At 37.9% G+C, this 12,092-nt stretch overlaps 1 protein-coding gene across 1 annotated transcript in view; it reads left to right on the top strand.

The window, feature by feature from the left end:
- SPATA5 (spermatogenesis associated 5) overlaps nt 1–10,083 on the top strand; it is a 413,699-nt gene extending 403,616 nt beyond the window's left edge. Inside the window, exon 21 of the transcript XR_007629554.1 lies at nt 10,062–10,083. The gene's annotated coding sequence lies outside the window, so the exon portion shown is untranslated. The remainder of the gene's footprint in view (nt 1–10,061) is intronic.
- Nucleotides 10,084–12,092: the final 2,009 nt, after the last annotated feature.

Here is a 12,092-nt window from a genome sequence, read left to right as displayed (position 1 = left end):
TGTGGATGTAAGGAGATGAGGGCAGTTAGGTGACTTGGGCATTGAATGTAAAAAAAACCCCTAAAATTAATTAAAATGTTTCATTATGTTCTAAACACAGCACATGTTTCCTTTGGGGTTAAGTGAAATGTTTTTTTTTTACCTTTGTGCGTTCAAGAGGACTGAATTTCTGATTTGGTTTCAAGAGATTTCCCCTTTTAAAAATTGAAATTCTATTTCAAAATGGTAATGCTGGTTTAAGAAATCAAAACTTTTATTTAGTTGCCTATTTCCACTTCAAAGCAAAGTAGTTCACTTACCCATTTTGGGAACAAAGCTACTCGCTCTGATCAAAGCTGATCAGAGTTTGCAAAGGGTTTTAGTGTGTCCAGGATTTCATTTCCTAATTAGTTTTGTATTCATCAAGAAATTTCATTCATCTCTGGCTATAATGTTTCTGTTCACAAGATTTTTTTTTATATATGTGTACCACACATGTTGCAAGAGTTAATAAATAAAACCAAATTGGTTTATGACTTGTTTTGCTTGGACAAGTTTATGAATAGCAATGGTGTACACGTTTTTTAATTAAATTCTTTCCTCCAAAACAAATTGAGAATTTTGTTCAGAAAATATGCTCACACCTTGTGTTGTTATGGATACTTTTGAGATAAACTTGCATCTGGGGTAGATATTTAGAAGAATGGTTTCCAAAGTCTGGAATGGAAACTTTTAAACTTTTATGCTGTCCTTAAGTTTTAATATATGCCTGGCTTGATATTGCATTGCAATATTTACATAAATTCTATATTTTGCATAACAGATGTGCCTCAGCACAATGTCAGCCTTTTCTTAATACATTTCTGCAGCAGCTGCAGATAACATCCCTTGTTGAATTTCTAGATTGTTCACTAAGGTCAACATTCATAAAGCATTTTGTCTGCTACACTTCAAGCATTTCCCTCTATCTTCTCCAAAAATGTGTGTGTTATTCTTTTCTCTGAAATCCCATCAATTTGTTAGTTGTAGGCATGGCCTGGAAAGGAAGGAAGGATAAGGAGACAGTGGGAGTGAATCAATATTTTATTGTAGTGACACTCTGGTGTTATTCCAGGCAGTCAGTTTTGCTTATGATCTACTGACTGCAGTGCTGTCCATCCCAGTTGCTCAGAAATGAAAGGCTACATCTTTGCTGCTTGTTTGTGTGCTGTACCACAGATGAGAAAACAGGTAGATATTTATGCCAGTCTTATTCTCTGACTAAAGAATTTGGCAGTTTAAAGCTGTGCCACCTTCCCCAAAGGCCAGGAATCTGATAAATGGACCTGTGTCCATTGTACTTATCGACAATATCCAGAAATACAAGAACCTAATTGTGCTAAGGATTAATCCAAGGACGTTATTTAAACACCTGTATTTTGTGGTCAGAAAACCACTCTGTTGAACTCATCTGAGGGCCTGCTGTTGCCATAAGAGGAGTGTATTGGGGTGGCTAAGGCGACCAGGTCATCTCCCTCATGGCTGAAAGAAAAAAAGTCATGGCATGTGAGTAAAAAACCAGAGATTTCCAGAAAGGACCACGATTTTTTTGCCATCAGTCAATAGTTTTTTTACTGTTGACACCCACAAAGTTAGGCCAGCACTGATTGCTTCTGAAACCCTACGCTTATTACTGGCCTTCTTAAGAGTCAACCTATTTGCTTTCTTTCCAAATGTTAGTAAAATCCCTGAAATCTCTGCCTCTCAACCCCACTGAAAACAAAAGAAAAAAAGATTATTTGTTGTTTTTTTATTTGGTTTGGGGATATTTTTTTTTATAAGCCTTCTAGAAAAAAATTGGGTGGAAATCAGATGAACATGAAGTGATTTTTGACACATTTGGCAAATGGTAGTGTTTTTAAGAAGTCTGCTCACAAAACCTCTTGTGTAAGCATCCACTTTCTCAGTTTGAGTAAGAGGATTTCTTGCCAGAAAGCGGAAAAAGAAAGATCACCAGTTGGTGATTCATCCCTTCCACTCGTATTTTCTTTGCCTGTGACTCCCAAAGTGTTTGGTGGAAATGGCAATGTTGTTGTATTTTTACAACTAAAGCACAGGAGATTAAAGTGAAGATATGAAAACATGAATGCTTGAAAAGTTACATTCCTGGAAAAGAGAGGCACAGATGAGCTGTCAGAGAAAGCTGATGCTCAGAAGTACACTAAGAACCTTCAGAGGCTTGGCATTTATGGAAAACAAAATACTTATTTAGTAGCCTAAGTTACACTCTAAGTGACAGCCCTAAACTTTTACAACGTTCTAGGAAAAGAGCAGGAAAAAGGATCTAAAATACTCGTAATTATCTATACTAAATGTTAGACTGTATATTATATCCCTAATCTTGAATGTTGGGAAAAAACCCTGTATGATCTGAATTATTATAACCTAAAAAAAAAAAAAAATTCAAGCATAACCTGGAAGAAATTTTTATATGCTGGGTTGTTTTTTAGCTGGGTTGTTTCTGAAGGGTTAAAAAAACCTGTAAGTCTCACACTTTGCTTGGCACACTCAATGTTTCAATGACTGACTAAATAATTGTCATTCTGTTCCATTTATAAGATTATGCCATATACAGTCATGTGGGGTTTGTCCAGAAGTTAACATGTCCTTTCATTGCTAAGAACTTGGGTTTGGAATGGAATGGAGTCAAGCACAGGAAGGAAATGATTATGGAAACGGTAAGAATTTGAGACCTCAGCTATCTTCAGACACAACAAAACATTTCCTCCTGTTATCAGAAGGTATGTAATTACTGATCAGACAAAAAAATGCCAAGAAATATTTCAAGAAGGTATTTGGCTTCCGAAAGCTAATTCTGCCATCCAAGTCAGACACAAGCAGAGCATCACATTGTGATATTTTTTCTTATATGCAGAGAAGTAAAAGGGATAAATATTTGGAGTCCAGGCTTTTACTGCCTGTCTCAAGGGACTCTACTGAATGTCTTTACACCCTCAAAAGATCCTTTATTAGAAGAAAGATAAACTCCAAAGAACACTGGTAAGCTAATTTTTTTCATTTAAGTAAGTGGATAAGGTTGTGATGGATACACCTGATTACATTATCAGAGTCTAGGAATTTTAAGATAAACTCAGGTTCCAGAAAAATTCGAGCTATTCACAAGTCAAAATAATTTTCAAATACATCATGTGAAAGACAAATAGAACTACAGATGTGATGCTGATATAAAGAATTTTCCAAGTTAGTTAGAGAAATTTAAGTGGCATTGATTGCTTCTGTTTAACCTTCAAACAATAACAATGTTGTTTCCAGCTGGAAATGATGAAGTCACGCATAAAAAACATTTGCATATCTAAAACATAATCATAGACTTTAAACCATTTCAAATAAAACCATTTTCAAATAAAATTTTTATTTTTGTCCTATATACTAACAGAATATTTTTATTCTGTTATAATCATATATTTTAGACAAGAATATCAAAATAACAGCAGTATTCTCTTGCTAGTGTGACATACCAAACATAAATAAAAATAGAGAATGTTCACTGCACAAAAAGAATAAAATGTGTTGGGCATGGATAATAGCTATTCAGAAAATGTTAGCATGGGGAAAGGCTAAGAAATGCTAAGCTTTTTGGCTATTCTTAACTGAATTTTCAATGGAAACCACCTCTTTTCTGAATAGAGCTGGTTTTCATTTGTACCTGCACCCTCATATCTTAAAATGACCCTAAAGAATGTTAAGTGTGAGCCAGTTCTAATTAACTGCTATTTAATCAGTTAACATTTGAGGGGATGGAAGAAGTACAAGGCTAAATCTGCAGAGAGCACAATGCTGGCTAGCACAACACCTAACTTTAAGGCATCCTGCCAGCCAGCAGGAATTCTTGCTCCAAGATTAGGCACATCTCTTCCTTAATGAATGGAGGGGAAGAGCTAAGTCAGCTCAGAGTAATGTCACTGGAGAGCAGCAGGCTGAATTCTTTCAGAGAAAAGCAGCAAGATGTCAGCTCTATCCCTGAGTAAGGCATTTGACTCTACTTGGGTTTCTTCACTGTGAATCTGCTCTTTGAATTGAACATCTCCAAACTGGTAAAAAGGAAATCCCAGCCCAAAATTTAAAGCATTCACCTGTGGACCTGCTTTCAAAAGCCGTTCTGCTTTAGCCTGAAAACACGTTTATCTGCCTTCCAGGTTCTTTTTACTGAATTTTAAAGCTTAGTATATATTGCATATTTTGAGGGATGGGGAGGAGAGTGTGATTGATCAATTAATTTGATATGTAGAAATTCCTTGGCAGAGGAAAGAATTGCTCCAGGTGCAACAAATACTTATGCAGAAAAGCCCTTCAGCAGGAGAGGCTGGTACCTGATAGTCATAAACTGCCAGGATTACTGTGCCAATCAAGTAAACCAGTGCAATCAGTATTCAAACGCAGTCACATAAATATGGAAACAGAATATCCAGCCAGAAACCTATAAGTATAATATTTCTTTATGTATACCACAAAGTAAACTGTCTCAGTATATAGAACAAAATAACAGTAAATGCTTCTGCCTTTTCAGAGCTGTTTTTGTAAGTTCTGAAAAATCATGGACGATGCCATTGTATGAGGCTTTATTAAGATGAATAAAAGGAAAAAGGTAAACTTAAATAGCAAAATGCTTTACTCTGCATACTTAAGGGAAGCGCAGAGAAAGCCACACGTGCAAAATGGCAGAGATTGTTTTGTCTGTCCCTGCAGCGAGTTGAACTGTAATCACCCAGCAGAGTGAGGAATTGCTGCTCAGCCAAGCACATATCACATGGAGAGGTAGCACTGTCCTGTTATTTCACGACAGAGTAAATAGTTTAATGTTTCTGTGAGCATGTGGCTGGAGGCGCACCCTGTTTACGACAGGCTACGGATGTCTGTGGAACGTTGCCCTGGAAGAATCTGCAATATTTCCAGCAGGAAGACCAAATGCTAAGCAGATGTGTTTTCTTCCAGACCCAAACTGTTGGACTCTTCAGTTTTAGGTTCAAGCTGGCAGAAAACCTTCACTTCATTCAGTTTAACATTTTTAAGACAATGATCACAAAACAATGACTTTTCAGCCCCACTGACAAAGCCTGGAAGTCACTGAGTAGGTCATGCAGATCTGTGTTCCCCTGAGGGTACAGAGACTGCTCATTAAATCTGCTTGGTCTTCTCACTCATGCATTGAACTTAAAAAAATCAAGACAAAACAAGAAACCCAACCCCTAAAAGCAAGTAGCACTCCTGCCCAGTGGATGCTTAAAAGAGTTATTCCAACCTGATCTTTCTGCCACTTACCTTCTATGGGAGGAAATATTCATGGAGGAAACAAACTGAAAAAGATTACAAAGGTCCTGCCACACAGGCTTCCTGATGTTATTCTATAGGGCAGAAGCAGAAGTTCGTTCCTCAAATTCCTGTCCCCATGTAAACAGGGGGGAAAATACAACATTTTGTTTTGCTCATTTGTCGTTATCTTCAGAACTATTCTATGAAGAGGCAATTTATTAATCATGGCTGTTGTGCTCAATAACAAAAATGATCCTTTGGGATCATATTTGTAGCATGTGCTGAAATGTATTGTTTGCTAAGTGGCCTTATCTATAATTCAGAGAGTCTTTGTGTGCTTTGGAAGACCATTTGGCAAACTCTGTGAAAGGAAGTAATTTAGTTATTTGGCTGCATTAAAGATGAAATCAATCTAAGATGAATTAGGACTTCTAGAAAAATGATATGAAAAAAACCCCTGACAGCCAAAGTTCTTGGCTTTGGAAAAAGTAATTAACCAGTACTGCAAGAGCCTTGGTGAACTTGCAATCAGATGTGCAGCTTAAGAAGATGTCGCTCCCAGCTTCTCATTCCTACCTCTCAACTGGTTGTAACTTTCTCAAAGGTTTAGATATGCTGTGTACCCTGGTGAACGCTTCTAGCCTGTTTCAGTGGCAAAATAGATTAATATAAACCACTGTCTTAGATTATTCAGGGTGCAGACTTCATTTCAATCTGAGTCCCTGTCTCCTCCTCTCGTTGCTCCACAGCTATAAAAATTTTGAGGGCATGTTGCAACCCAAGCACCTACATGAAGGCAAAGCTCCATCTGAGACTGACTTCAGTTCCAGAAGGTTCAGGAGTCTGGTTATTGAGAACACATTGGTAACTGAAGATACAGTTCACAACCATTTATTCTGAGTCATTTGCAACATAGTGATAAATTTGTGCAGTTTTGTTTTCAGCTGAACAGGACACTGGATGTGCTAAACTGTTTAATGTATGTAACATGATACTCCATGATAAAAATGATGCATTAGTGAGCTGAGTGACAAAAAAAAGTGTCTAAAAAAGATCCTTAAGGAGAGGCCAAGATCATTTGCAGTTATTTTAATGATATCCAAATGCTGTTCCAACTGAAGATGTTAATAATTACAGTGAGCAATAAAAGTTTATAAAGAGTTAAACTTACTGGCAGGCTTTATTCTGCTGCAGTGCTCTGTTTGACATAATTCCATAACCTCTTCCCTTCAATAAATGTCAACTACTTTGTTTTATTTTTTTAATTTCTTCAGTGTCTTAGCTGTGAAGAGAGACAGAGCATGGAAATTGTCAGGGATATATCACGTTTTGCATTCACATGCTCATGGTTTTTGTTGGGGTGACTGAAAGGTCAGAGAAGATGCTGCAGGAAGACTTTCAAGTAACAGTAAATACGGAAGTTGTTTCCAACTCAGTGTTTTGAAAAGCTTTAATCAAAAGGCCTCACTATGTTCAACTCTGGTAGAGGAATAATCTCCACAGTAAACATTTTATTTTTGATGGTACCTTTTCTGAAAACCACCAGTGGGGAAGGGACAAGGTTTGATGACAACATAGATTTAAAAAATGCTATAAAGTTATCTAAAAGCAGAAGATGATGCCAGTTTTTGAAGCCTGACAATCACTCAAGAACTGCAGAGGCTGGATGGTAAACCTCCATTGCTTTTAATGAAAAGGTCTGTGATACAGCCAGCATCTGATATGAGGGAACAGCCTCAAAGGCTTCTGAAGTTCTTTCCTCTCAAATGTCCTTTGGAAGGTAGAATAACATGTAGAAACAAGACCTGTGTGGTAACTCCACGTCACCTGCAGGGAACTCTCTTCCCAAAACCCTCTGGCTTTCAGTGCTCCTCTCTGTAGCTGGTTTCAGAGTCTGGGACTGGTCTTCTATTTATCTGGCACTAGAGACACATTTGTGGGCACAGGATTTGTAAATATTATAAAATGATCAAACCATAATGACCTTCTCCATCTCCTACCAAGAAATAAGCCGCACTAATAAACTTAATCCTCAACCCATCTTTAACAGTATTTCCAAAGGCTGTTTTAGAAAATATAAACAAATTAAAGAATAGCCAGAAACCCAATCTGCTCAGCAATCACAGATTTCTCAGTTGTGTGTTGAAGACATAGCAACCTAAATTACCCTTGAAATGACTCTATTTCAAGTACTACTCTTTTCCGAGCTATATTTTTAGACAACTTCATACTAGTACTACAAGAGCTTATTCCAGACGAGGACTTAGCTTGGGTTTACGTTAACATATAATTTGTAAAAGTTTGTAATAAACATCCTTCACTGAGACTGGCAGAAATTATGGGAAGGAAAACACTGCTACTAACTTTGGCTGCTTGCTTTGATTCAGACCTCATTGTGTTATGTTTGTTATGTGAGCTTAAAAACTGCAGAGAAGTGATGGATCGTTGTGTCACCGAGACCAGAGTTTCCAAAGCAGCCTCATCTTTTTAGAAGCCCTCCTTTGATGGAGGATTTTGACTTCCAATCTAAATATTCACCAGAGGCCTGATGCTTAGATGGGGAAGCAGACTAACAGGCTTTCATTCAGATAGGAAGAAATATGCAATGCATAATTCAAGACCTTAGGCCTGAGCTGGCATCCTGGAATACACCCACTGAAGCTGATGAAATTTGAGGGTGTACAGGAAGTGCCAGCTGAAGTCTTACAAATAAACACTTAGTGAATATTTATATAAATATGCTAAACAGAAAAGGAAAATACCAGTGTGCATGCTGGTGGTCAGTCCAAAATGACTACTCTTCTCAGGCCAGTTTTTATATCCTTTAGCATTATAGGTCCATCATTATTTTTCCAATGCTTTTCAACTTGTGGTAAGAGATAGTTTCCCCTCTGTTAGTCACACAAACTAAGAGCAGCTCTGTAATCTCAGTTTAGCTGCATTTGGAAACTAGTCTTGTTTGTAAATGAGGAAAGGAAACCAGGCAGGAACTTATTTACCAAGTTTCTCTGTAGAAGCACTCAGTTTTTCCATGATCACTCTTTTCTCCACGCTGACCAGCTTCTCTGCACCGGAGAAAGGTTTTGACGTCTTCAAAATACCAGTTTACTACTGATACAAATCAGGATGCATCAGTGCCTTTGAAAGTGTGATTTAGAAACTACTGTGATGTTTCACTCAGTGTGTGTTCTATTATTTAAAACATGTAGTTGTTTTGGTCAAAATTGCTCAGGACATTGTTTGAAACACTGAGTAAGCTCAAAATGGGAAAATCCATTGCTCCAAAGAGCCAACACTTTAAATAATTTAAAGCTATGTTTCCTGTTATTCAAAAATGAAGCTTATATATTATTTAACTGTCCAGGAAGCTACTGTTCAAAGTCATTGGACTATCTTGAATTAGGTGGAAAAAAATGTTGGTGGTATAAATTAAATAAATATTTCATTATAATCAATGGTGGCATTTTAATAATTAGTGAGAAGTCTTGTGTTTAGGGATTTTTCATAACATGGCATGTAAGTAGTGAAAACAAAAGGTTGATTATTCAGCACATAAAAACCAATTTTAGAAGAATTAGCAAATGGGGAGTGCCGGATCCAGAGGACAGTGAGTATTTTTAAAAGCTGTGTGATCATGTAATTAAATTGAGTGGATTAAATATGAGAATTCAGAAAAATTCAGATGAGTTTGGTTCTGTTCTCATTGACACTGGAGAAATAATGACATTTCTGTTTCCCTACATGTACACACTTTTTGGAAAACCATTTATTAATGTTGGAATTAACAGCCTCACAACCATGCATTCAAACTACAATATGACTTAAAATGGTCAGTTCTGCACAAAAAGTGTTTATGGGGACAAACCCAACAGCAGAAATTATTCCAAATTCTTGGAAAATTATGAGTATTACCTTGTTAACATTTGTTTCAGAAGCATGACCAAACCAGAAGAACAAAAAAGTGTCAGGATGTCAGGAAGAAGAGTGGGAAGAAGAGTGGGAAGAAGAGGGAATGACTGACCTTTTCATTATTACAGAGCTTGACATACGTGGAAATAGTTCCACCTTCTCCAAGTCATAATCTCAGAAGACTATATTCTCAAAGAAATAAATTATTTTAAAAGCCTTTAAGAACATCACTAAGGACTGTGTGTGTCTAGGTATGCCAACCAAACTGCTATTTCTCTGAGGTGTTTCAGCATCCTTGATGGGTAAATCATCTCCACCATGTTTTTTTCAATCAAATAATTTATTTTTACATATGTTTTCTACCAAATGGATTGCAAGAGGGAGGCTATGTCACAAGCAGAGCCAACCAGCACTCACCTTCAATGCAGGATACACTTTGTACTGGTACTTGCTTTGAATTTGTTTCCTTACTAGATACAGAAATAGAACTAGCTGTAATCAGCTTTCCCACCTCAGATCTGAATAACAAATAAATTGGTAAAATCATGAAAAATTGTGTCCAATAATCATGTGGAGTGTCTTTTCAAAAGATAACAGTTGGGCTTTCTGTTTCCCCAGAGGTACCATACATACCCTTTGAACATGCTTGTATCTTCTGCCATGCACCATTGGATACAAAGCAGGCACTTGACTGGCTTTATTGAAGTCACACAGTTGTTCTCTTTCCTCTTTTATGGTGGGCTCTTTTTCTGTGTTAAGTTCATCTCTAAATGGGGTGAGTTTCAAATGTTTTTGGAAGTATATGCCCAGCCACGCAGTCTCTAAGAAACAGTCAGTTTTCTTTTCATTTTTCATTGCTGTAGGTCTTTATTGGGTTGCACATCTTTCTCCTCACAAGCCTCTTTCTGTCAGAGAAACAGAAGACAGCTTTCTTCTGCCATCCTGCAAAGTCCTGCATGTAAGTCTCCTGAAGGCCACAGGTCTCAAAGCAGTAACTCAGTCAAGTGCACAAATTCCACTCTGACCCCATGTTTCTTACACTGGTGTTGACAATCTCTTTGGGGAATTACAGTGAGGAGGCTGGATGGCTCAAAATGTTATTGATGGGCTGCTGAAGGTCTGGCTACAGTTTTTGTAGAGTCATAAGGGAACTGGCTGTGCACTGTCTATTAATAATCTTGTGGCTGAATCCCTCAGCTAACACTGAAGGGTTCAGCCTTCCATTAAGCCAGTTTGGTCAAAGGCAGGCTGGTGGCAACTGAAAACTATGACCAGTTGAGTGCTGCATCCAGTGGTAGTTCGTGAAAATTGCTTTAGTGGTGGCCTCAGTCCAAATTTTACTGACAAAATGTCAGTATCTCCAAAAAATTCCTCAAAAATAACTGCTAGACAAGAAGGGTGAACTTGGCTCTTCCCAAGTATTCTCTGTAAGCCAGCAATGAAGTGCAAAGGGGCACACTGATGTTAGCACCACCCAGGCTGTCAATAAAGAACTTCTGTCCTCAGAAATACCAAATTGAGTTAGTATGAATTTCCCACTCTCCCAAAACCACTTTCCCACCAAGCAGAAGAGCTCACAAAACTGAAGAGCATTCCCTCCTTCTCACATCTCCGCAGTCTGTAAGCACTGTGCCTGTCAGAACGTTCCCAGGAGGTTTCCTTTACCATTGTGTCTCATCTCTGCAAGCAGCTGCTTCCTTTTTGCGTAAGAGTTCTTGGAGACTTGCTCTGCTTATCAAAGCTAAACCACTGAAAAGCTGGTAAATAACTAAGTTCTACTGGGAAGATGAAATCCCACTGCAGATGGAGAGGTTTGCTTAACCTATAAAATAATTCTGGAATAGCTATTGTTTTGGCAAAATTCTGAAATGTAATAAAGTTTGATTGTTCTTGGCTTCTCCTAATTTGCTTACTTTAGGGTTATAGCTGATCCTCACCATGCAGATGTTAGTCCCATTACTGTTAACAGGAGTTAAATACACACAGATATATAAGAGGGACTTGACCACTTACTCTCAGTGTTCCAAGGTCAGCTGAAGTCTGGACCTTTTACTTTCTCTGTGCACCACTAACTGAGAACAAAGCTTATGCAAGACTTCCTTGGGGAACGAGAGGTCTGAGGTTTTCGCAGTCCACAAGGCTAAAATTCAAATATGAAGCACAGCTGTTTGGATAGGACTCTTGGAACTCTTTGTTTTGAACTATAGTGACCTGCTCAGACTTCCCAACACTTGAAACTCTGAAATTCCTGCACAGCTAATGACTGGGATGTGAAAATTGCCTGGCAGGCAGACCTGGGTAAAGTGACCAGTTTAGAGTGTTCTGGGATTTGCAGGTGGAAGGGTTGTTCTTTCCCCTCTTCCTTTCCCCTCTCCCTCACGTTTCTAGACACATAATTCCATACATATCTCTGCATATGTGCAAATTTGAACCTATATTCACCCTCCAAACTGCTGGCCACAAAAACTACAAAACAAACTATGGTTTTGTTGCAGATGGTGACTCTTCTGCAAAGTACAGGTATTTTTATGTGTCCCTGGTGAGAGGTAAAATAAAAAGACAAACAGTATGGGATAAACTAGTCACTCACTTTAAGTAGTGATAGACGTCCACCTTCAAATTCTTTCTATATCCCCCTGCTAGTGAAGGCATTTTGAAGTGTATAATACATATAAAAGTGCCAGTTCAACCTTCCCTTTGATTTAGCTGCAATTCCACAAATATTTAGAATATCAGCAATGAGTAATCTTGCAGAATTGAGACATGATATGCTGGACAATAGTTAAATCTTAAATAAATAGTTAAGTGAACTGGCAGCAGCCATTGTGGCTTGGATGAGGTGATGACCTCAGAGAAGGATGCTTGGCTGCTTGGGTTTTTTCTTGAAGTCAGGG

This window comes from Myiozetetes cayanensis, unplaced genomic scaffold (genome assembly GCF_022539395.1).
Source record: "Myiozetetes cayanensis isolate MyiCay16 unplaced genomic scaffold, myiCay2020 scf24, whole genome shotgun sequence".
Taxonomy (NCBI): Eukaryota; Metazoa; Chordata; class Aves; order Passeriformes; family Tyrannidae; genus Myiozetetes; species Myiozetetes cayanensis.
Note: the sequence above shows the minus strand (reverse complement) of the source record. Positions and strands in the feature narration are given on the sequence as shown.